Genomic DNA, 24,356 nt, shown 5'->3' on the forward strand with positions numbered 1-24,356 from the left:
CCATTGAGGACCTTGGGTCCAGGTCGGCACCGGGACGTATGTACGTACTCAGGAATCTGCGATGGACACACCCGGTGCTCCCCCTGTTTCAAAACCCCCGCAAAGGACGCTTAGCCTGGCACTTCCGGCCAGGAGTGATGGCGTCACGGGAATCAGGAAGAGAGGAGGGCTGTGGAAATAAAGGCAGAGCAGAGATATCTGGGCGTGGTCCAATGTCCTGGTGTGACCACAGCAAACAGTAAGAGCGTGAGGAGGTGGGCGCCGCCTGAGGTCATCACTGACCCGACCACAGGAAACAGGCCAAGTCACAGAACTGAACTAGGTAACTGGAGCCATCCCGGCTTGAAAACGTCACAGGAGCCACAAAGTTACGGGAGAACCGGGTGAGATGGTCCGATGTGGCGCGGCATGAAGTCGTCATGAAGTGTGACAGTGACACCGCGACCAGGATACAATTAAAGAGTGACATGCTCCAGGCACCGGCGCCCCGCGGCGCGACAGAATAGCGACGGTCCTGAGGGACTCAGGCCGCGGCATTCAAAGTGCTGACCCGGAATCTTGATGACTTTACTTGATGGTGACAGCGGGGACTGGATGCACACGCGCAGTCACGTCTTCTGAGGCTCTTCCCACAGCTTGGCACAAGTGTATGTTACTGATGTGCAGTGAGCTGTGCTTTGGGATCCAGTGAATGTCCGTCATGGTGACAGGGGGCGGGGTAGATGCTGTGAGTCTAGCCCTTTTCTTGCCCATTCTGATTCAAACATTCCTAAATGGTGAAAGAATTGGGCGGGTCTGCGTGCATGACTGTGGGGCAATCCTGAAGTCAAACGCACACTGGGGCTCGGCCTCCGCTGCTGGTGATGTCATATGCGCCCCCCCACACACACACTTCTTGACTATGTGAGGTCCCAGCCCTGCCAGTGATGGCTACAGGTGTCACCATTACCCTCCACGCACCCAGAGACTCCGCCCATGGGAACCGTCCATCAAGTGTATCACAGCCCCCACTGTCAGTCATTGAAGGATCAGTGCTGGCCATGGCTCCCCTGTCAATCACTCGCTGCCCAGGCCGGCCTCAGACATCATAGTTACTGTTGATACCCTGTGCCTAGTGAACTCATTGCTTCCACCTCAAGCCCTGCCCTCATTACAGCCCTGTTTCTCCCCTCATTAGTTTGTCATGAATACTCATGAGGCTCATTTGCATGGTCCCATCCATGTAAGCTTTTGTCAAGTGTGGCTCTGCCCCACCACTGTCAGTCATTAAAGGATCCCTGTCAGACGTCAAAAAACAAACAAACAAACAAAAAACAGTGATTGGTTGTCAAGAAGAGGTTGTTTTCCTATGTAGTTTATTAGTTGTCAATTGGGGTTAAGGGAATGGAGGTATATATTTAAATACATTATCTTTGACAATTAGTATTTTTCTACCTGAGACAACATAGCAATTAACTCAAACTGAATCCCAACTTTTAAAAGATGAACAGCTACTCATCATAAAAAGAAGTAAAGTTTCACATAGTGAACTACAAATTTGTACATAGTGACACAAACAAGACGCAAACGAGAAAACAGAGTAATTCAGGAAAAATGGCCAATAACTAGGCTAATTAGTAAGCCGAGTGCACTCAGGTAAACTGAACTTCTGGACGGAGAGCTTCAGATAAGTTTCCAAGTGTCCGAACTGCAGACTGGAAGGGCACAAAGGGTATTGTAGAAGGATTTCCCAGGGCAAAGCTCAGTCGGTGTGAGAAAGCAGACTCATAGAATGGTAATTCTAGGTTACAACTTGCCCAGGAAAAACAGCAAAGTCCTAGACCTGCATCAACTGTACAGTTTTGTAAACAACTAAGGAACTTCCTACAGGATGTCAGCTTTCCAAACCAGACACACAGAAGAATGTGCTTCCAGACAGCTACAACTTCTGCTCTTAGTCTCCCCAGACTGACAGCTATTTTAACAGTACACACAAGTGTGAATGGAGCATCTGTAGCATCACAGGGGAGAGGTGACCTGCATAGGAAACAGGACAGATAAGTAAGAAGGAAAAGGGAGTTTGTTAAACATTGTCTCCAGAAACTGACTCCAGGATGCTTAAGAGCAAGATGGAGGGAGAAGCGGGTACATGGGGGATGAGCAGAGAGAGGAAGCTGGAGAACCTTGGTGTGGGCCATGGGTGCCCCTGCCATGATCTGCAAAAGGTGGAAGAGTGGATGCACCAATCAGCTCAGCTTAGCACCATTCCCCACCCTTCAGCCTACCTGTGACCTGGCAAACTGGATGAATATTACAAACTATTACAATAGTCCTTATTGTCAAAATACTCAAGCATGAAGCCAAACAACTCTCCTGAAGTTCAACACTTTCGTTCCCCCACCTTACACATTTGAAAAGAGTTTGCAAACACAAGAAACAATCAGTACTCTTTTTAAAACTGACTTTGCAAAACTGTGTTTCCCCCCAGATATTCAAATAAAAATTGCCCTCTCTCTCCCTCTTTCTCGCTCTCCTTTATAAATTCAACTTCAGCATTCCATTCCTACCCCTAGAAAGTTGCATGTTTCTCTGGACACACATCTGAAAAGATGAAAAGATAGATTCAGCTTTATTTCAGGAGCTACAGACAGAGCTCCTCACTAGCTGCATCCCCAGCAGGCCCTGTCCTGAAATGCCACAGTGGGGGAAAAAAGGAACTGAAGTTTGGGGAAATGTTTTATTTTTTAAAAAAATTCTATTTGCACAGCAGTTATTTTCACTAAGACAAATGACAAAACATTATTTGTGAGACAGAAAAATACACACGGTACAACACAGTTCACAAAATCATTTTAACCCAATAGTTAATCATAGAATGCATTCTGTCCACCACTCACTATACCACATCTTTTGTGCCAATGGACAAATACATTGATTTCCCGTCCTCAACCATTTAAACTTTTAAGTGGAGTATATGAATATTGAAGCAGATTTCAGTCTCTCTCTCTCTCTCTCTCTCTCTCTCTCTCTCTCTCTCTCTCTCTCTCTCCATCACCCCCTCTGGTTTTGGTTTTTGCTTGGAATCATTTCTGTATTCGTTTTTTTTTAATTCTTTCATAACCCTATTCCATGTTTCTTTAAAAAACTACATTCATGTGGCTTGAATGAAACGCCTTGCTCCTGTAGAAGTCACATACAAGAACATGAGATTTCTTATTACACACAATCCAACCAATGCGACCTTAAACAACTGTATAGAGGAAGTTAAGAGTTATGGCATCACCCTAATAGGAAGAGTATGTGAAGCCAATGGACCTACAACACTGCTCTTGTGGAGAAAGAAGGCGTTCAGGAGAAGTTCCATCCTAAAAATGTGGCTCCCCTTTAAGGATTCAAACAGTCATAGAAACAATGGTTGTAATCAATAAATCTGGGGTACCTGGTGCCATTGCCAAGGAAGTGGAACTTAAGGGAGCTGATTTGTCATATGTATTTACCCAATGTGTCAGCTTACTGAGTAAGTCTACTGAAGCTTCACAAGAATATTGAAAAAGAGTTTTACCAGGCCACAAGCTCGACAGAATTCCAACCTCTATATTTGGGCTATGATCAACATGTTTGGATACTTAGCAAAAGATTTTTGCTGGTCAGTCTTTAAAATGTGCTCATTATTTGTACCAATTGAGTAATGTCATTAAATGTACTCCTGTGCCAGAATATTATTAGTCTGTAAGGAATTTAGAAGGATTAGGTGCCAAAATACCCAGCACAATACGTGTATATTTTTTTAGTATCATACAGAACGAATACTCTAAGAACTAAGAACTCTGTAGACCTTCCATGGTGTATTCCTTCAGTCATCTCAAACACCGTGGGCTTCTCTTGCTCTCTGCCTGCTCAGTCTATGTTTACATCTCCCACATTACACCAGAACCCATCAGGTTTGCTTTGCCATCATTCTATTTTTTAAACTAAGTATTGCGGTGATTATTTAATGTCTCTGTCTTATTTTGTGCTGTTTGGGAACCCCCCGTTTGAAAATCAACTTTGTTACAGAGGCACAAATCTTCAATAATGTCTCCAGACAATATGCCTTATAGTTAATTTAATGTTTGCACTCAGAGGTGCAAACTAACAAGAAGGGCCTGAAAAAGAGAGGAGAGGAGGCTATTAAATATTTTTTAGTAATATGTTGCCTCTGTCTTGTGCAGAACATGTAGAGTTGAAGCAACACCAGTATAAAATCCATCTGAGCATTCAGAGGGCCTTGAGACTTGATGCTCACACATGTCCTGCCTAAGTGGTTTCCACCAGGATTGTGTCACTGGGAAGTATGACATGTTTTAGAAGCATCCTCAACAAACCCTGCTAAAATTCGCCTACCTGTTAATCTCATACTATTGCCAATTGATTTCTGCTATTATATGTAATATCAACAGAAGCATTTTCACTAAATTCCATACCCAACATTTAGGCATTACCTATCAATTATTTGCAAAAGTGCAAAATATTTGTCTCCAATAAACATTTCCATTTGCTTCTTATTTTATTCCAGATCAAAAGTTAAGAATGAGAGTTAAGAATGCCTTCTTTGAATTATTTTTTTCTGTATTGTTGTAGGGACACTTACTTGTCTTGGTTAATATGACTCTTTTTGACCTGTGTCAGCTCTTTGAAAGTCTGTCCAAAGTGAGCAGTGGGGTGAACAATGGCGGGTAAGCAATGGGAAAGCACATGGCCTCACACCTATACCTGAACCCCACCCACTGTGGCCCCTCCCTCCTATTTCCCTCCCAGGCTGCTGCAGAGCTCCCAGCACTCAAATGTATTTTCCCTATGTTTTATTTTGTCCTTTAACTCCAAACTCTGGTAAAATTAAGGAAATTTTCATTATGAAGTTTTGGATCCACTTTACATTTAAACCTATCAGTTTTTCTAAGGTGTTTTTGCAGTAGCTAAGCAGGTCCTGAGTAACTTCCAAAAGAATGTTACATTGTATTCTTTTAGAAAAGGCCTTGCCCTTTCCCAGGGCACAGGAGCAGCCTTCCTGCCAAGAATAAACAAGTTCTAACTCTGCAGACTCCTACAGCGTTAGGTAGGAATCTATTACTGAACTGCACTTTCAGCTTCACTAAAAAAAATTGAAAGAACAGGAAATAGTGTAGAGTGAATGGAGGGGAAAGACGTGTTCCCTCAGAAGCCAGGATCCCTAGCGAGCTTCCTCAGGCAAGGGTGGGGAAGATGGAGCAGGCTGCAGTCTATGGGCACTAGCTATCCATTCATGTGCATAGCCAGTCAGCAGTTCCTTATACATAAGCACAGACCCCTCCACACACAAGATGAAAAAATTCATCTTCACAACGAATAAGCACTAGTTTCCACTATGTGCAGAAGAGCAGCTACAATTGAAGTGGGACATCCCAGTGATGACACAGACTGAGGGTAAATCTGAGGAGAGAGAGAGAGCCCTTAAGAGTTTAGTCCAAAAGCTTGGATTACCCAACATTGAATCCACAGAACACATGAAGCTCGAGAAGAAGAACGACTAAAGTGTGGATGCTTCAGTCCTTCTTAGAAGGAGGAACAAAAATACTCACAGCAGGAAATACAGAGGCAAAGTTTAGAGAAAAGACTGAAGGAAAGACCATCCAGAGACTGCCCCACTTGGGGATTCAGCGCATATACAGCTACCAAACCCGGACAATATTGCTGATGCCAAGAAGTGCAAGCTGATAGGAGCCTGATATAGCTGTCTCTTGAAAGGCTCTTCCAGAGCATGACAAATAACAGAGGCTGGCAACTTAAACAGAGAATGTGGTCCCCATTGGAGTATTTAGAGAAAGGATTCAAGGAGCTCAAGGGGTTTGCAACCCCATGAGAACAACAATACCAACCAACCAGATCTCCCAGGAACTAAACACCATCCAAAAAGTATACATGGACAGACCCATGGCTTCAGCCGCATATGTAGCAGAGGATAGCCTTTTTGAGCACCAATGGAAGGAAAAGCCCTTGGTCCTGCCAAGGATGGGCCCCTGCAGTGCAGGGGAATATCAGGGCAGGGAGGGAGAAAGTGGTGAGTGGATGGTTGGGGGACACCCTCAAAGAGGCAGGGGGAGGGGAGATGGGATAGGGGGTGTATGGAGGGGAAACCAGGAAAGGGGATAGCATTTGAAATGTAAATTAAAAAAAAGAAATTTAAGAAAAAAAAGAGCTACCTGGCTAGGTCACTTGGACATTGGCAACCCCTCTGACAAGCTGAAAAGGGGAAGGGCACAAAGACTGGGTAGGACAGGTCCTTGCAGGCCTCTGCATGTGCACCAGGCTCTCCTTCCTACCCTTCCTGTATGAGGTAGGAAAGTTCCCTGGTTGTTCTTTTTTAGTTTCCTGTTACTTTTGGGCTGAGGCCAAAGTCCCTGGACCCTGTTATCAGCACCCAAGGAGAGATGTCACAGGGTGATCTTTCAGGAATTGAGATAGCTGTTCTCAAGTACCTGTCCACTTGGTTTCGCAGTCATTATCATGTGAGTCAGGAGACGAGCTAAGGCTCTAGGGTGGTGGTAAGCTCCAAGAGCCACTCTAAACCTAGAATAGAGAACTCTCTGAAGTTAGCTCCAATCCCCATCCTTGGTTTCACTGGACTCAGAGAGCATTCAGACCAAAAGCCCAAGAAGAAGGAAGACCAAAATGTGGATGTGTCATTTCTTCTCAGAAGGGAGAACAAAATACTTATGGGAGGAAATACAGGGACAAAGAATGGAGCATAGACTGAAGAAACAGTCATCCAGAGACTGGCCCATCTCGGGATCTATCCCATAAACAGCAACCAAACCCAGTCACTATTGCTGATGCCAAGAAGTGCTTGCTGACAGGAGCCAGATAAAGGGTGTCTCCTGAGAGGCTCTGCCAGAGCCCTACTATACAGATTAGGATGGTTGCAGGTAACCATTGGACTGAACAAGGGGACCCCAATGGAGAGGATAGAGAAAAGACTGAAAGAGCAGAAAAGGTTTGCAAAACCATAGGTAGAACAACAATATAAACCAATCGAACCCCACTAGACCTCCCAGGCACTAAACCCCCAACCAATGAGTACACAAGGAGGGACCCATGACTCTAGTCACATATGTGGCAGAGGATGGCACTGTCCAGCATCAATAGGAGGAAAAGCCTTTGGACCTGTGAAGAACTTAGATTGTCAGCAATGACCTCCACCCTTACAAAATATTGGGAATAAAAGTTGTTAGTGAAGCTAGGCTGAGATGTTTTCTACTATTGGCTATGATGTAGAAAATCTTAGGAAATAATTTGAAGTTCAGTAAGGCACACTCGTATGGGTTAAGCTAGGATCTTTATGATCAGGAAATAAGTACAATGGCACTAATAGCTGACATGACTCTCACTCAGGCTGGACTGGTGATAACTGATTTCTTACACCCATTTTCCCCTCAGCATCCTGATAAGACTTACTACGAATTTCTGGTAAGTCAATATGCATTCTGAGGACTTAAGGAAGATATGACTGATTTTTATATAAAAGTTTAGATGTGTGATCCTTTTAAGATTCTTACAAGATTACTTTTAAGATGAATAAGAAAATAATTACTCATTTCTTTGTAATTGCTAATTGCTGCCTGCCAGTAACAGAAACTGGCTGAGAAAACTATCTTGCTTGCTTACGCCTTGTTAATCCATGATAAGTTGCTTTGTTATGAATGTTCATGGGTTTGTGGTACTAATTTTTGTTCTTTACCTGTACTTGTAATGTTATTTCTTATAAGGTATTGAAAACCACATCATTCACTAACCATTCACTACAATAAAACTAAAACACAAACACATTGTAATTTAATACTGCATGAAAGATTTTGCTGGGATATATATTGGATGAAATGAAGAATAAATTTTGGGGATTGGAGCATCCACCAACTATGTGTCTCTGTTGAGGCTTATGTGTGGTGGACTGCAGCATTATTTCTTCTAACATAAACTATGGGGTATGTGTGAATATGTGTAAGGGTTGTGTGTGTGATGGTTAGAGCATTGTTCTTTTATCTATCAATTGTGTGTGCTTGTATGCATGCATGTATGCATGTATGTATGTATGCATGTACACATGTATTATGTATATATGTATATGTGCAGAGTTTGCATGGATGAGGGTTGGAGCTTTCACCCTCATTCACCACATATGTGTATGTGTAACGTTTGTGTCTATGGTAGTTTGGAACATTGTTCCTTTCACCCATCAACAATGTGTATGTATGTAGGTATATGTGTAAAGCTTGTTGCCTGTCTGGGTGTGTGTTGCTTTCTCAGGCCACCTATTGTGTGTACTTATGCATCCAGGTATGAAATGTTTGAAGCCTGCTTGCTAGAGGTCTGCATTAACTAATCTATGTGTGAATGTACATATGTCTGTCTATAGGTCTCTATGCATATACGTCTGTGTGTTTGTATGCATATATTTGTGTATATGAAGTTACTGGACTTTGTCTTTTGTTTCATCCACTCAGTGCATGTGTTCATTCCTCTGTGTGTTTGTGTGTGTATTTGTGTGTGTGTGCGTGTGTGTGTGTGTGTGTGTGTGTGTGTGTGTGTGTGTGTAAAGAGAAAGAAAGAGAGAGAGAGAGAGAGAATTTTCTCTCTTTCCTTCTCTTTCTTGCTGGCCCCAAGAAGTTAGAAAAAGTTCATAGTTTTTCCAGTACCCTCAGGGAGTTCCAGCCCCAGTAATTTAAGTATTGTTCCTTCAGGTCTGCTGAGTAACTTCTCTGATTTCTGGTTTCCTTTGGCAGCAGCATCTTTAGGTATCTGGATCCAACCATCAGGAGCTCTAAGCACTGACCCGCAATGGCTGCCTGCCTCAGTTTGCACACCAGATGGATGCCAATGCTGGTCTCTGTCAGGAAAGTACACAGATTTCCTAATGGTGCTTTCAACATTAGTTCCTATTAGAGTATGTAACTGAAGAGGTATCAGAGATAACTCTTATGTTTCTTTAACGTGATAGATGTTCCTCATATTTTTCTAAATTTAGAAATATCTTGAACATTGTGCCATGTAAAGTATTGATTATCGTTCATGTGCATGTTTTAACTTCTGCGATTTATTTATTGACTTTTAAAGCTTCTAATTTCAACACTAACTTCCAAACGGCAACAGAAGAAAAGTAAAACAACATTCGGGGCAGAAGAATAATTTGGATCATGTGCGTTGGAATAGAGGTACTGAACAGAACCACTCGAGTGGGAAGGTAAGAGTGTCATTATCTCTTAGTGACTCATGTGGTAGAAACAGATTCAGCACCATGTCATGTGTGAGTGAAGCTCTTCAAGAGCTGTTGACCGGATGGGGTGGTGGTACATGCCTTTAATCCCAGCACTCAGGAGGCAAAGACAGACATATCTCTGTAAGTTTTAAGCCACCCTGGTCTACACACCAAGTTTTAGAAGAGCCAGGGATGTTTCTCGGGTACTAAAAAGCAGGAGTATAACTGCAACTTTTTAAAACCTATTTTTAATGATGGTTCTTAAGTATTTTAACTTTCTTTTTAGCCATTTTTACCAGAGGTAGTGGGAAAGAAAGAATATGGGGGAGTGGACTTGTTTAAAAATGGTTCTTTGGAGCAACTCCCATTTGTTTTGTCAGATGGGAAATCGGCAGTCAGTTCACAGGTCAGCAGCAGCAGCTTGATCTACTCACAAACCCTTCACAGATACATCAGCGATCCAGTTCGGTAGACTCTGGATAGTAAACATGAATCAGCAGCTTTGGCACTACCTGGCAGAGGCAGGCAGGCATCAGCAGGCATGAGTCAGCAAGACCACACTGATTTCATGACTCCCTGAAAAGTCTGCACAGCATGCATATCAAAATCTTTCTTAGCAGGGAGAGACTACTCAGTTCTTGCAATTATTCAGGGCACTAACATGGAATGCTGGCACACGCCTCTAATCCCAGCATTCGGGAGACAGAGGCAGGCAGATCTCTGAGTTTAAGACCATCCTGATCAATAAAGTAAATTAGAGAATATCCAGAGGTACCTATATAAACCCTGGGGCTGAAGGGTAACAGGGCCCTTCAGAAGTTTTAGTAGAATTTCTTGATTACCATACACAAGATTTAAGGAAACGGGTGGTCCTTTCTCTGACCCCAGATATCTTAATCAAACAATTGGCTTTTGAAAATACTAATAGAGAAACACTGTCTCAAAAACCAACCAACCAAACAAACAAAGCCAAATGAAAAACAACAACAACAAAAGAAAGAAAACACTAATCCATACTCTTAAGTGACCTTGCCCAGAAGTTATTTCTGAATTGTAAATAAAAATGCCTACACTCAAAAGCTGTGCAGAATTGAGATCGGTGTTCCCTGGTGTTCCCAGGTTCGGGGTGGGAGGAGACCATGACAGGGGTAGATAGAAGAAGGTAAACAGAGCAGAGGAGAAGCCACCATGAGGTAAGAATCTTTAGATAATGGCCATGGGAATTGGCTAATTGGGATTAAAAGCAGTCCAGACAAAACCATGGCAAATTATGTAATGGAATTATTGGCTGAGAAATATGCATAATAGTGTACAGGATAGCTATCTGCCCAGTTCCTGTGCTAATTAAGGATTGTCATAAATATAAAGCTTGTATGCATCTTTTATCCAGAAACTAAATGGACAAAGGATGGGTAGAAATTCATGGTTGAGATCAAATACTTTCTATCACACAAAACCAGACACCAGCACCTTGAATTACCATCTTCCCAATCCCAGATACCTACAGACTAGTATAAAAACACAACCAGTAACAGCCAGGGCATTCAAATCTCTATTAGAGCCCATCAACACTATTACAGAAGGCCCTGAATATGTCAGCATGACTGAAGAACGAGAATAAAAAAGACTGTAAAACAGCATTTGCACATATGATAGAGGTCTTTAAAGAGAAAAATAAAGAAATCTGTGAAAACCCTAACTGTGAAAGGAAATGAATAAAGAAAACCTAAACAGGGAGATGTGGATGAGTAAAATGTAGGAACTCAAATAGTCTCTCAGAGGCAGATTTTAATAACAGACTACAACAGATGGAATAGAGAGTCTCAGGCATTGAAGAGATGATAGGAGGAATGGATGCATAGATAGAGGAATATGTTAAATCCAAAAGGAGGAAAAAGAGTGGAGGGGGAATAAGAAGAAAGGAAATGGAAAGAAAGGAAGGAAGGAAGAAGAAAGAGGGGGTTGGGGATTTAGCTCAGTGGTAGAGCCTTTGCCTAGCAAACGCAAGGCACTGGGTTTGGTTCCCAGCTCCGAAAAAAAGAAAAAAAAAGAAAGAAAGAAGAAAGGAAGGAAGAAAGGAAGGAAGGAAGGAAGGAAGGAAGGAAGGAAGGAAGGAAAAATAAAGAAAGAAAGGCAATCCTGTAAGAAAACATCCAAGAAATAGATAGGGCTTTTCTACAAAATAACAAATATAATAATAAAATGATAAAGACAATAAAGTATATAAGAAGGAGGAAAAGAAACTCGGGTCAAAAGCAAAAAACCCAAAAAACAAAACAAAGAAAAAAACATTGTCAACAAAAATACAGAAGAAAATGTCCTTAACTTAAATAAGAGACTTATCAAAGTGAAAGGAGTAAACAGTGTATGAAATGGCCTGGAGTTGAAAAAGAATACCCCCGGGCATATATTACCTAAGCCAGTAAGCATGGAGAACAAATAAAGTGTAGTAAAAGCTGCAAGGGGAAAAGGACTAATAACATATAAATGCAGTCCTCCTATAATAATTACACACTACTTCTCCCTAGAGACTCTAAGAGTCATAAGAGCCTAGATAGATGTGCTGCAGACTAAGAGACCAGACTAAGAAAATTGTATTTTAGTTGACCCTACGGCTAGGGCACGGGCTCTGGCTCGGACTCGGGCTCAGGCTCGGTCTCAGGCTCAGGCTCGGGCTCGGGCTCGGGCTCGGGCTCGGGCTCGGGCTCGGGCTCGGGCTCGGGCTCGGGCTAGGGCTAGGGCTAGGGCTAGGGCTCGGGCTAGGGCTAGGGCTAGGGCTCGGGCTCGGGCTCGGGCTCGGGCTCGGGCTCGGGCTCGGGCTTAGGCTTGGGCTAGGTCTTGGGCCAGGGATAGGGCTAGGGTTTGTGCTCTGGCTCAGGATAGGGCTTGGTCTCCGACTCGGACCAGTTCCGGAGCTTGGGCTCGTGCTCAGACTAGGGTTAGTTCTACGGCCAAGTCAAGGGCTAGGTCTTGGGCTAGGGCTCAAGCTGGGGCTTGGGTTCTTGCTTGGGTCACAGCTAGGGCTCGGGCTAAGGCTAAGGCATGGGCTCAGTCTCAGGCTAGGGCTAGGGCATGGGCTCCGTCTCAGAGTAGGACTCGGGCTCAGGCTAGGGATAGGATGGAGTTGGGGGCTCACCCAGGGATGTGGACTCTGACCGGGGAGGGCAGGGGCACCAGGGAGCATGAGAGTATGTGTCACACCTGATACAGTGCTGCAGTCTTTGTACTGGACAAGGTAAGGAAGCAATGAATCTGTAAAGAGCCTGGCCCTGTTTTTTCATGCTATGAAACCAACCGAATCAGAGGGAGGGGTATTTTATGATTTATGTACTTGAAAGGGGACATAGAGACTCTATGTGCAGGGGCAGAGAAGCCTAGTCGAAAGACTCCCCTCAAAGATAAAAAGGAGTCAAAGGTTCTGTCCTCTAAATGTGAACAAAAACTAGTGTTAGGCACAGAAGAATTGAAACCACTAAGGTTAATGATTGAATTCAACTATGTGGCTATAGGATATCACCAGGAGTAAATCCATCACAGCATGGTGTTTTTTGAACAGGCACCATGGCCATCAGAATACAAAGGGAAAAGCACAGAATCATGGGATATCAAAGTGGTAATAGCATGACACATGGCAGAAAGATTCAGGCAAGATGGTAGCAGGGAAAAAGGAGATAAGTACACGGTGGCTTAGGAAGCAGAGCTAATGGGATCGATCTACCCTCTGACTCATGGGATCCACCATGTGACTCATGGGATCCACCATGTGATTGGGGTCTGTGTCCTTTCAGTTCCATTGCAGTTGACCACTTTCTGTCTCTTGAGTGTCTGTGTTCCCATAAAATGCTTGTGAATGGAGAAGCACTGTGAAAGAGTGTCTCTTCCCCCTAAATTTCCAGTTTTCCTGGACAATAGGTTATGACTCCTGGCTGAGATTCCTGTGGATTTTCAGGAGCTTAAGTGACAGTTGATTGGCTTTGTCACTTCTCTGTTGCTCTGATTAAATATGTGTAAAAAAGCAACAGTTAAGGGAGAGAAGTTTACTTTGTTTTATAGTTGCAAGATGCACCATAGTGGAAAGTCAAGACAGCAGGAGCTTGAGAGCTGTTGTACTGACTGCAGGCAGAGAGCAGAGGAAGATGCTGGTATTCAAATCACTTCATCGACCATATCCAGTCCACTATCCCAGTCAACCATACAGGGTGGGTCTTCCCACTTCAATTAGTCTAATCAAATAGTTCTGCACAGGCATGTCCAGAGGGTAACCTAAATCTAGCAATGCTTTATATAGTAGAGCTAATAATCAAATGATCTTCCACTTGGGTGCCTAGAGGTGTGTCTCCAGTGAGATTCCAGATGCTGTCAAGTTGATGATCAACAAACATTACCCACCATACAAGCTATGAAGACAACTTATTCATTCAGACTCAAGCCTACTTGCCATGTATTCCTAGAAGTTCTGGAAAGTAGAAATTCCATAAATATCAAAACCTGAACAACCTCCTCACTTACCAGTCAGGCATGCGAGACCAACACTTCTGAAACTGTGACCTGGACAAGCACCAGTAGCTTCGTTACCTGGGAATTATCAGAAATGCAAATTTTAACTCTACTCAACCTATTCTCTGGATGAAGCCAATCACTTCCTCTCATTGGACTGCCTGGAATGGATGGCTTTCTCTTCCCAGAATGGCCTCCATGTGCAGCAAAGCTAAGTTCACAGCTAATTGCAGTTGGGTGTTTGGAGCTTCCTTTTCCTGCCCTTCACTATTACCTGGCTTAGTAAAAAGAATCAGCAGGTCCCATCTGTTAATGACAAGGGAACCATTCCAGGCTTTGAGAAAACCAAGATTTAGAAATCAGTATAGTCTTGAAAATCATCACAATGAAGGTAGGTAGATCTTACCATGCCCTGGCAAAGAATCTACAAAATCAGAAAGCTTGATTTTTGTTGTCATTTCAATCAACAGAATGCTAGAACTAAGAAGAACTAAACAGGTGACCCAGGCGACATATAGAACAACATATTTAATTGGGGACTTGCAATTTCAGAGTTTTAGAGCAAGAACATGTGGCATGAACAGCTGAGAGCTCCGAAGTTGATGAAGTAGAAGAAAACAAATGCTACCTGGGAATGGTGGGGGCCTTTGCAACCTCAAAATCCACTCCCAGTAACACACCTCCATCTCGGGTCCAGACCTTGAAACACTGGTGGACTTGGAGTTCCCTGGAGCTGGAAAGAATGTAATGGTCAAGAACTCTAAGAGTTGTACAACCTAAGATGTTCCTCATGAAATCTCTTTGACGGCCAATGCTTTAAAAGAATCTGACACCTCCAGCCCAAAAATGGATCAAAATTGAAAGTTGCCTGGTTTGTCACCTCTATAGTTAAGTCTGGTTAAAGCACCTTCTGTTTAGGATGCCAATGAGATGCAGGTGGTGAGGATCTATGACTGGGGTCCATATGGTCTCTTCAGGTGCATGAATGTATGGTTGGGACCCTGATAATTTTCTCTGTGTGTTTATCTCTCTGTATATTTCTGTCACTTCTATTGATTGGAGTCAAAGATCTAAAAAATAAGGGAAGTGAGCCCTCCTGGGACAACAGCTACTGCTGCCCCTGGGATGATACACAACTTCCCATAGGCTCATAGGTCATGCTGGCCCATCCATGCTGCACCCCTCTTCTGGCAGCAACTGTGGATGCAAGTCGGTGCTACTGTTGCTATGGTGATGCTAGCAGTAGGGGCTCCTGAGTAGTATTGTGGGTGGTGGACACATGCCCAGAAGGAATTTTGTGGAGTAAGGATGGCTATGATGGATGTCTCAGGCACTGTGACCCTGGAGGAGGCTAGTGGCCTATCTATCCAAAAGACTTGACCTTGTTTGGCCTGCTTTTTTGTGATCAGTTGCTGCTACAACTGTACTAATAAATACGTTGACTTTGTGCCAGGAACTGTCATTAACTTACATCTCCATCATTGTAATGGACCTCCTGAGGGGAACCGCAGTAAGTGGATGCATAACATTGAAATAACCCATTATGAGGCACGTCTTCTGGGCCAGACCCATATCTGACTTAATAAAACAATAGCCATCAGCCCACCCAGCCCACGACCAGATGATATACCAAAGGAGCCACTCCAAGACAGCAGCCAAGTTCTGGTCATCAGACTCCCCCAAACAGAGGAGGGACATAGCCGTGGATGTGGAGAGGCCCCATAACAACCCTCATAAGGGGAAATGTACTCCAGGAACTGCCCAGTCTTTGGCTCCTCCAGTTCTGATCAACAGGAGCTCAAAGCTCAGATCCTGCAGGCAGGGTCTGACAATACAGAAACACCCATAGCTGTGGTAGAAGGTGGATGTGATCAGCTTCATCTCCCATCTTAAGCAAGAACCCAGGCCTGATTGCTGCTACCTCTGCAGTTGTGGCTGCGGCATCCTGCTCTGCTCTGGGGCTGGTGGAAGCCTCTGGCTTCCACTCTGGGCTCCACTGCAGCTGCACTCTGCACTTCCTACAGACATGAAGAGGTTTTATATGGAGCAGCTTTGTTCAACACGGAATCAGGTATACTAGGTTGCAGTGGTCACCACCCAGGATGATATAGGCCCAGTCCCTCAGCCAATGGACTTCAACACAAATGGCTGACCTTCTGGCTTTATCCCATTCATTTTGCTGGGAGAAGGGCAAAGACATGCATACTACGAACAGTTGGCATGCATTTGCCAATGCCAGTGTCCATAGGCCCTCTTTAGAGAGAAGGGACTCCTCACCTTGACAGAAAGAACACAGGAAGAAACCAGGTGACAAAAAGAAACAGGAGGCAAATGGATGGCAGTTCTTGTTGAACAAGAGACCCATACTCTCTGCTGTTATCAGAAGACAAAAAATTCTGTATATGGGTTGCCTCTACCTCTGAGATTTGACAATGCCCTCATCTTCATGATCAAACTTTCCCCTAAATCTGGCAAAGGCCCTATATGTTCATCTAAAATTACATTGTGCATAAAATCAGGAAGGGTAAAATAAATCTGTCGATGAAAATTGGGCTAACCTCCTACCTTTTGCTCTAAGGGTCAGATGCCCCCCATATTGAGATGTTCACTAGGTAAAAGTTACTAACCATTCCCCTGTCACATTCTTAAAGATCCTGCAACAGACCCAGAGGACTATTCACAAGGCTGAGCCCTTGCTCTTGTCTGAGCTTGACCAAAAGTTCCAGACTGGAAACCTTATGTGGACAGAGAGGATCCTGACACAGAGCTTGGGAACAATGGTGAAAACCCATACATTGTGGTCCTCAGCACCCAGTGTCACCACACCCTGCTAAACGGGGATACAGAATATAGGTCATCACCAGAGTCTCTAACCCACTAAAGATAAAACAGACACACTTCTTATAATGATAGCTTTCTCATTTTCTTTAGATTTATATGTTTCATTAATCGTTTAATTAAGCCATACATGTTTGAACACATAAAACATTTTAAAATAATATTTATATGATTATAACAACTTTCCAAGCTTAAAACTTTAAAATCGTATGTTCTTAAGTTACCAAATATTTTCTATTACTTCATCTCTCTTGTCTTGATCACGGAGCAAACTTGTTTTTGGTACAAATTACCACATGAATGCTAGAGCCCAGTTTCATATGCTATTCACAGAATGATGTCATGGTAATGATGCCAGCCACAGTGGGCTTCCAACCTCAATAAATTGTACTTTTCTTATGTTGTCTTTTTTTGTAGGAAAGACATTAAACCCTGATAATCCAAAAGATCAGAAGCAGGGAGCTCATAGCCAATCTTAGTGCTACCTCCAATTCTATCAGCTAGAAATGGGACCAATCTGAGGTCACTCCGGGGCATCTCCAGGGAAAGGGTACATGTTTAATGTTACCAAGCTACCAGCTAGTAGTTCCTGGGTGCAGATTCCTTTAATCATGCACAGTAGATTAATTCCAAGAATGACAGTCAAATGTTTTTCAGGCCCCAGAGACTGCATACCCTGCTCTCACTCACAACTTAACCAAGTGTTGAGGAGCCAAATCTGGACCATTAGTAGCTGGTTCCCTCAAGAATTGCAGGATTGAGGGGGGTCCACAGCACTCACGGACTCACCCTGCAGACTCACCCAGCAGTCAGTGTGGCTCTGCTTCCTGCATCTTGAAATGGAGGATTTGGATCTGAGAAGGCAGATCCTCTAATGCAGTGTACACAGGCATCTGCCTTCATGGCCACAGGGTATGTGCACACCTAGTTTTATTGGCATAAAAATGTTTGCCAACTTACACCACATCCCGGGATTTTGGGTGCCCCCTATCATTCTGCGTCCTCAGTAACACTTCTATTGTTGGACGTTTCTGTTTATCTATTCTGGACTTGTTATCTCACTGAAAAAAATTCTTTTTAGACAAACTATAAGGTGGCTTTGAACTGACTATGTAGTCCTGGCTGACCCAACCTCACAGAGATCCTCCTGCTTCATCTTCCCAGTGCCGGGATTACACACATGTGCCACCATGCCTAGAATTTCTCTTCTTGAAATTTGACTATGTTTTACATGTTAATGTTGGTGTTGTACATACAGCATACTTAAAGACTGCAATTTGGAGATTTTCCTACCACATGAGTTCCTTCCCCATTACTAAAACACATGCCCGAGAATCAGCTTAATGAAGGGGTGTACGTTGGCCAACAATTGGAGGCCACAGTCCACCATGGCAGGTTGAGCAGCTATCTATATGGTATCTACCCTGAGAACGCAGAGAGCAATGAATACTTATGCTCCACCCCCTTTCTCTTTATATACAGTCAAGGCCTATTGATTAATCAGTGCTCTTCAATGTTAAGATTTATTGTCCAACTACCCTGACCCCAGTAATCTCTCAGGGTATCCAGAAGGCTTTGTAATCAAGGTGTGGTACATTTCTTCAGGCTCTTGTTTTTTTGTTTTTCTTTGTGGGTTTTGTTTTTTTTTTTGAGACAGGGTCTCACTCTGGACTGAAGTTGGTCTTCACCATGACTGATTCTCTGTCTCCAGGTTGTTAGAATTACAGGGCCTAACCACCACATTTGCCTGGAAATTTCCACAGATCTATTTGTTTCTTGGTGATCAAAAAGAGAATCTAACAATGGTCAAGCTAGGCCCAATGTCTTTGCTCCCTTCCTGCTGCCTGCTGATTGGAATGTACAAGTCTCAGCTACCTCTCTAGTACCATGGCTTCCTGTGTTCCCACCCCCCATGACAATAATAGACTAGACCTCTGAAAATGTTAAACCAGTCCCAATTAAAAGTTTTCCTCTGTAAGAGTTGTCATGGTCATGGTGTCTCTTCATAGCAATAGAACATTGACTGTGACACTGGTACTATGTCTGATCTTAAACAACTGTAAACTCAACCAGGCATGATGTTAGTAGAACATCCAGGTGAGAGGATGTTGGGGCTACAAGCTCATAGAGAACCCCAGCCAACAGATACCTGTAAGGTCTCATGGGAAGGTCTCTGTTTTCTTTAGTGTCCTCTTTCCATCTATCTTACTGATTTTTATTCTCCCCATGAACAGAGTGTAAAAATACATTGCCTTTACTTCTAAGTCATCCTTAGCCTTCTCTTTAAGGCCCGAGTTTATGGGACAAGGTTTCTTACTGGAATCTTCACCTTTGGTATATTTCTAATCTCTGGACTCTTGAGCCCTGAAGAATAAAATAAGAATCAGGTTCTCAGAGACTCTCAAAGAGAAGAAATGAAGTCCATAAACTCAGTGAAAATTTTTACCAACCCAAAGTCAAACTGATTCAAATCAACGCTGGCCCACTAAATTATCAGAGCATCTTCAAGGGAGAACGCTCCCAGTACTGGGGACAAAAGTTGAAACTTGAGCTTTTTTTTTTTTTTTAAGTACTTTCTTCTTTAATCCAAAACAAACCACAATTATCATAGTCAATGTTGTCATAAAGTAAATTTACCTTGCTTGCATTTCATATATGTAGGATTTTGGAGGTCATCCATTAATACACACATAAAGTACTGTATTAGGCAATTTTGTCATCATTATTAAAAATGGCATATTTCTTAAATAATTCAGTATATTTTAGGGATACTTTTCTTTTTTTCCTTTTTTTTTTATTAACTTGAGTATTTCTTATATACATTTCGAGTGTTATTCCCTTTCTCGGTTTCCGGGCAAACATCCCCCTAATCCCTCCCCAGTCCCATTCCTTATGGGTGTTCCCCTCCCCATCCTCCCCCATTGCCGCCCTCCCCCCAACAGTCTAGTTCACTGGGGGTTCAGTCTTAGCAGGACCCAGGGCTTCCCCTTCCACTGGTGCTCTTACTAGGATATTCATTGCTACCTATGAGGTCAGAGTCCAGGGTCAGTCCATGTATAGTCTTAAGGTAGTGGCTTAGTCCCTGGAAGCTCTGGTTGCTTAGCATTGAGCTTTTAATCTCATTGCAGATGAAAGCGATGTAGACTGGGAGTCAGAGGCAAGAGGGTCTCTAGGTTGTGTTAAGCCTGGGCTGTGCATTGAGAGCCTTTCTCAAAAGAACAGCCATAAGGAAGTGACATGGAAACAAGCTGTCATCTCAGGGGATATCACTTTATATGATTTGGTGATTTAATCCTATGAAAAGAAACTCAGATATTGGGTGACAGTCTAATAGCAGAACCTTGTCTAGCACAGACAAATAGAAGGACAGGAAGGAGGGAGGAAGAAGGGCCAAAGATGAGCGATGCTACAGGCATTCAAATGTTAAAAATGCTATCCCTAAGAACTGGAGGAAAGCTAGCTGTCCCACACTGTAGCAGTGCTTACAGTTTACTGCAGTTCAGAAACTGGAGATGATTGTCCCTGTGTTGCTGTACAGAAAGGACTGGAACAGTAGCAGAGAGAGTGGCTGCGCCCATTTCATGGGTGCTTTAGAGCAAGACACCTTCCGGAGAAGTTTTTAAATAAAAAAGTTCAAGTGGTAACTCTGAGCTTAAAATTTTATAGCTTAGGTAAAATCAGATTTTTCTTCTTATTTCCAAATGAAGTTTTGAAGGTATACTAATTCATATTGTTTTTTTTTTTTTTTTATTAACTTGAGTATTTCTTATATACATTTCGAGTGTTATTCCCTTTCCCGGTTTCCGGGCAAACATCCCCCTCCCCCCTCCCCTTCCTTATGGGTGTTCCCCTCCCAACCCTCCCCCCATTGCCGCCCTCCCCCCATAGACTAGTTCACTGGGGGTTCAGTCTTAGCAGGACCCAGGGCTTCCCCTTCCACTGGTGCTCTTACTAGGATATTCATTGCTACCTATGGGGTCAGAGTCCAGGGTCAGTCCATGTATAGTCTTTAGGTAGTGGCTTAGTCCCTGGAAGCTCTGGTTGCTTGACTAATTCATATTGTTTACCTAGCTGTAGTGCTATATGAACACTACTTAAAAGGCAAAATAAACTTGGTTTATATTTTAAAAAAAAAGGTTTCAGTTGGGGATTTAGCTCAGTGGTAGAGCGCTTGCCTAGGAAGCGCAAGGCCCTGGGTTCGGTCCCCAGCTCCGAAAAAAAAAAAAAAAAAAAAAAAAAGGTTTCAGAGCTACAGAGGAACAGCCTTGGAAGATGCTACTGACATGGAGACTCCAGGCTCAGCCTCAGCCCATGAAGAGATAACAGAACACAGAAATCTTCCTGTTCCTGCTAGCACTGTAGCAGCCCACACCTGCCCTCCTGATGCTTGGGGAACTGAGACAGGAGAGCCTGGAGTTTGAGGCTACAAAGGGAGGCACTGTGCTTTCTCATTACCAAGCCTGGTATAGGACAAATCAGCACAACTCAGAAATCGGTCTCTCCCGCCCTTGCAGTTGCAAAGGGAAATGGGATGTAGCTTTGCACAGTTCTCAAGCTCCATCTGAGTCTCCCTTCTCCAGCTCTGAGCCCAGTCTCGCCAGTTTGTTGGATGTGAATTCTATGATCCCAAATTAATGTGCAAATCTTTTTTCCTATAATTCAGCTTTTCATCAAAGCCACTAAGAACCAGAAGCTAAACAAAAAGCAACGGCTTCTTAAGAACTTTTTACTTCTTTTGTTTTCAAGGGCCCAGGTCACCATCAAGGAGACTAAAGCTGGGGTAGGAAGAGCATGAGACGGTCTCAGAGGTATTGGGCCTGTACTGGGAAGATCTTTTCAGATACCCCTGGAATGCTCTGAACTCACAGGCAGGGGATTTAGAGGTGGGACTCATTATCCTAGTAGCTAAATGTGGAAATGGCACTTCCAAGTCCTATTTGGGGATGGCTTGCCCAGGGAGCTTGGCTCAGTGGAGTGTAGAATGAATGCCAACATTAACAATAATTCTGGTGCAAGTGCAAATGTCTGCATCAAGTTCTCAAAAAATCCTTTTATGGTCCATCTGTTTGGACACACCCTGGTTCCAAACCTTGTTTTGCCTCAGGACCCACATTCTTAGAAACTTGCTAGCTTGCTGAAGACTTGGCCTGCTTCTGCCTTCTGTTCTGAAACACTGACTGGATGCTAAGATTCATTCTTTGGCACTGTGACATTTGAGCCTTTGCAAAATATATTATGTGTATTCACGCCCCCCCCCTCTGTGTGTGTGTGTGTGTGTGTGTGTGTGTGTGTGTGTGTGTGTGTGTGTGTGTGCGCGCGCGCGCACGCGCGCGCGCGCACTTGTGCACATGAATTCCACTGTGCACTGTGTGGCATCAGTGGATAACTTTTGGGAGGAGTTCTGTCCTTTGGACCTGATTCCAGAGATCACACTCAAGTCACCAGGCTTGGTGGCAAGTTCCTTTACCTGATGAGCTTGTTGGTCCAGTCTGAGCTTTCACTGAACCCTTAGCCCCTCTTTCCCAATCAGCCACAAGAAAGCAATCTCTGCAGGGTTACTTTTGGTCCTATGTGACTTTCTTAGGTCCCAACAGCTAAACATTTTAATTAGAATTCAACATATTAACTAAATTGCTAAATTTAATAGGAATTACAGAATGTGGGCTTTTCTGACTCTGTCTTGCTTTCCATATTCTTAATTAACAGTCTTCTATACAGTAAAACAGTCATCATTTGGACCTATTTGGTTTCCTTAAGATACATTTTTAGGAAGATTTTACGAAGTTTGGATGTTTAATTTGCTCCTCAAATACCAATTTTCAAACTAGGAAGTGAGTGTTCTATGAACTTCAAATGAGAACTCAATAGATTTTTTTTAAAAAACGCTTTTGAGTCATTCGAAAGCTGTTTCCACCTCCTTCTTTGCAGGCCTCAGAATTCCTGGGAGGCCTTTTGTTTTCCTAATGAGATAGACTGTGAAGGAGCAGTGGATGCACTGACACTGTCTCTCCTCTTGCTGTGCCTTCCATGCAGATGCCTGAAGCCTTGGAGGAGCTGAATGGTAGAGTTTCTTTGTATCTTCCAGAGGAGAAGAAAACATCATCCAGAATCCTTGTGACAAGGACTCGCTTGCGATTGAGCAAGTGTCATGTTGCCTGTCATCTGAAAGGCAGCAGAGAAGCATTATCATGGTGTCCCCACGCTAAAAACAAAATGCAAGTCTCTGGGCATGCTGGTAGCATCCCACACTCCCCCTGACCTGCTGGCTCATTCTGCTGCACAGGACATCATTTGCAATTGGAACTCCTCGGTCTCCACCAGTGGTTCTTCAAGTCTCAAGTCATGTACATTTTCAGATCATTGAGCTCCTCTGCAGGATACTGGTGCTACTAAGGCTGGAGACGGTAAGATATGTGCACATCCAGTGTGTCCTCAAAGGCTTCAGTCCTTCATGAGTTCTCATCTTTCTCTCACGAGGCCTGCAGTTAGCATTACCTTCATGGTTCTCATCTTTCTTGCTATCCTCTATGACCAGAGATCTACTCAGACTGCCGTTCTAGCAGGTCCTTAATGAGGTTCAGGCTCAAAACGAGAACCAAGGATAGTGACTGATGGTGCTGGAGGATAGAAAACATAAAATAGCCAGCAACATAGAAACTTCACAGGACTCTGTGGACTGTGTGGATGACAGTGCACATCCTTTAAATCTAGTCTCCAGGTTTCAGTGACTTCTGTTTGCTACAGTGAATGGTGTGAGCCTTGTCTAGTTTACTACCAGGCACAGATGGAGGTCTTAGAACTCCCTTTGAAAACATTTAGACATGTGTAGAAATCAGGAAGTAAAGATTGAGTGTTTTGAAAGACACGAGTCCTGCCAATGGAACTATCCAAGCCCAGTGTTAACTTCCTCCACGACATTCTCCTTTCCTTCATGTTTATCTTTGCCTTCCTTTGAAGAATGACTTACAGCAAGTAACTTGCCTTCCAAAGCCTCTGACTTACAGATCCATAAAGAAAACTATGAATTTTAGATTTCAAGTACTAAGTATTAGTCAGAGTGCTTCAAAAAAAATAAAAGAAATAGAACCAATTGTATATGTCTCTCTATGTATGTGTGTTCTGTATACACAGTCATATGATGCACAATGTTTTTGTCAATACTGTATTTCACACTCAAGCTACAAAACTGCCTAGGAACAGTTTTCTCAGTCTGTATTCCAGCCCTTGACTTACATGTGGCTCTCTATGTATATCTACTTGTAAAGTCAGTGTTATGTTTGAAAGAAATCTCAAAACTGAAGAGCTCACAGTTGAGATCTGAGAATCAAAAATGTCACTGACAGATCAATCCCCCAAATCAAGCTAGAAATCAACCTTCACCTATATTCCTCTTTCTATTCAGCTAGCAACTGGCCAGATGTCACACATACACACACACACACACACACACACACACACACACACATACACACACACATACACACATACATACACACACACACACATACACACATACATACACACACATACACACACACACACACACACACACACACACACACACACACACACAGAGGAGCAGTTATGTCCTTTAGTCCACCAGTGTGGATGCTAAGCTCTTTAGAACACACTTCCAGATATAGTAAGACATACTATTTAGTCAGCTCCTGGGCATCTCATGCCTGACCAAGTTGATGTGCAATTACTAATCACATGATGTTCCCCAAATACAATGGCCTCAAGAACAGGAACTGAAAATTAGCAAAGGTTTATG

At 43.3% G+C, this 24,356-nt stretch overlaps 1 long non-coding RNA gene across 1 annotated transcript in view; it reads left to right on the top strand.

The window, feature by feature from the left end:
* Positions 1 to 24,079, top strand: part of LOC102546625 (uncharacterized) — a 37,312-nt gene extending 13,233 nt beyond the window's left edge. The window contains 3 exon segments of the long non-coding RNA NR_203094.1: positions 8,772 to 9,232; positions 21,329 to 21,465; positions 22,616 to 24,079. This is a non-coding gene — a long non-coding RNA (uncharacterized LOC102546625).
* The last annotated feature ends 277 nt before the right edge of the window (positions 24,080 to 24,356 follow it).

Source organism: Rattus norvegicus, chromosome 7, assembly GCF_021556685.1.
Source record: "Rattus norvegicus strain SHRSP/BbbUtx chromosome 7, alternate assembly SHRSP_T2T, whole genome shotgun sequence".
Lineage (NCBI taxonomy): Eukaryota > Metazoa > Chordata > Mammalia > Rodentia > Muridae > Rattus > Rattus norvegicus.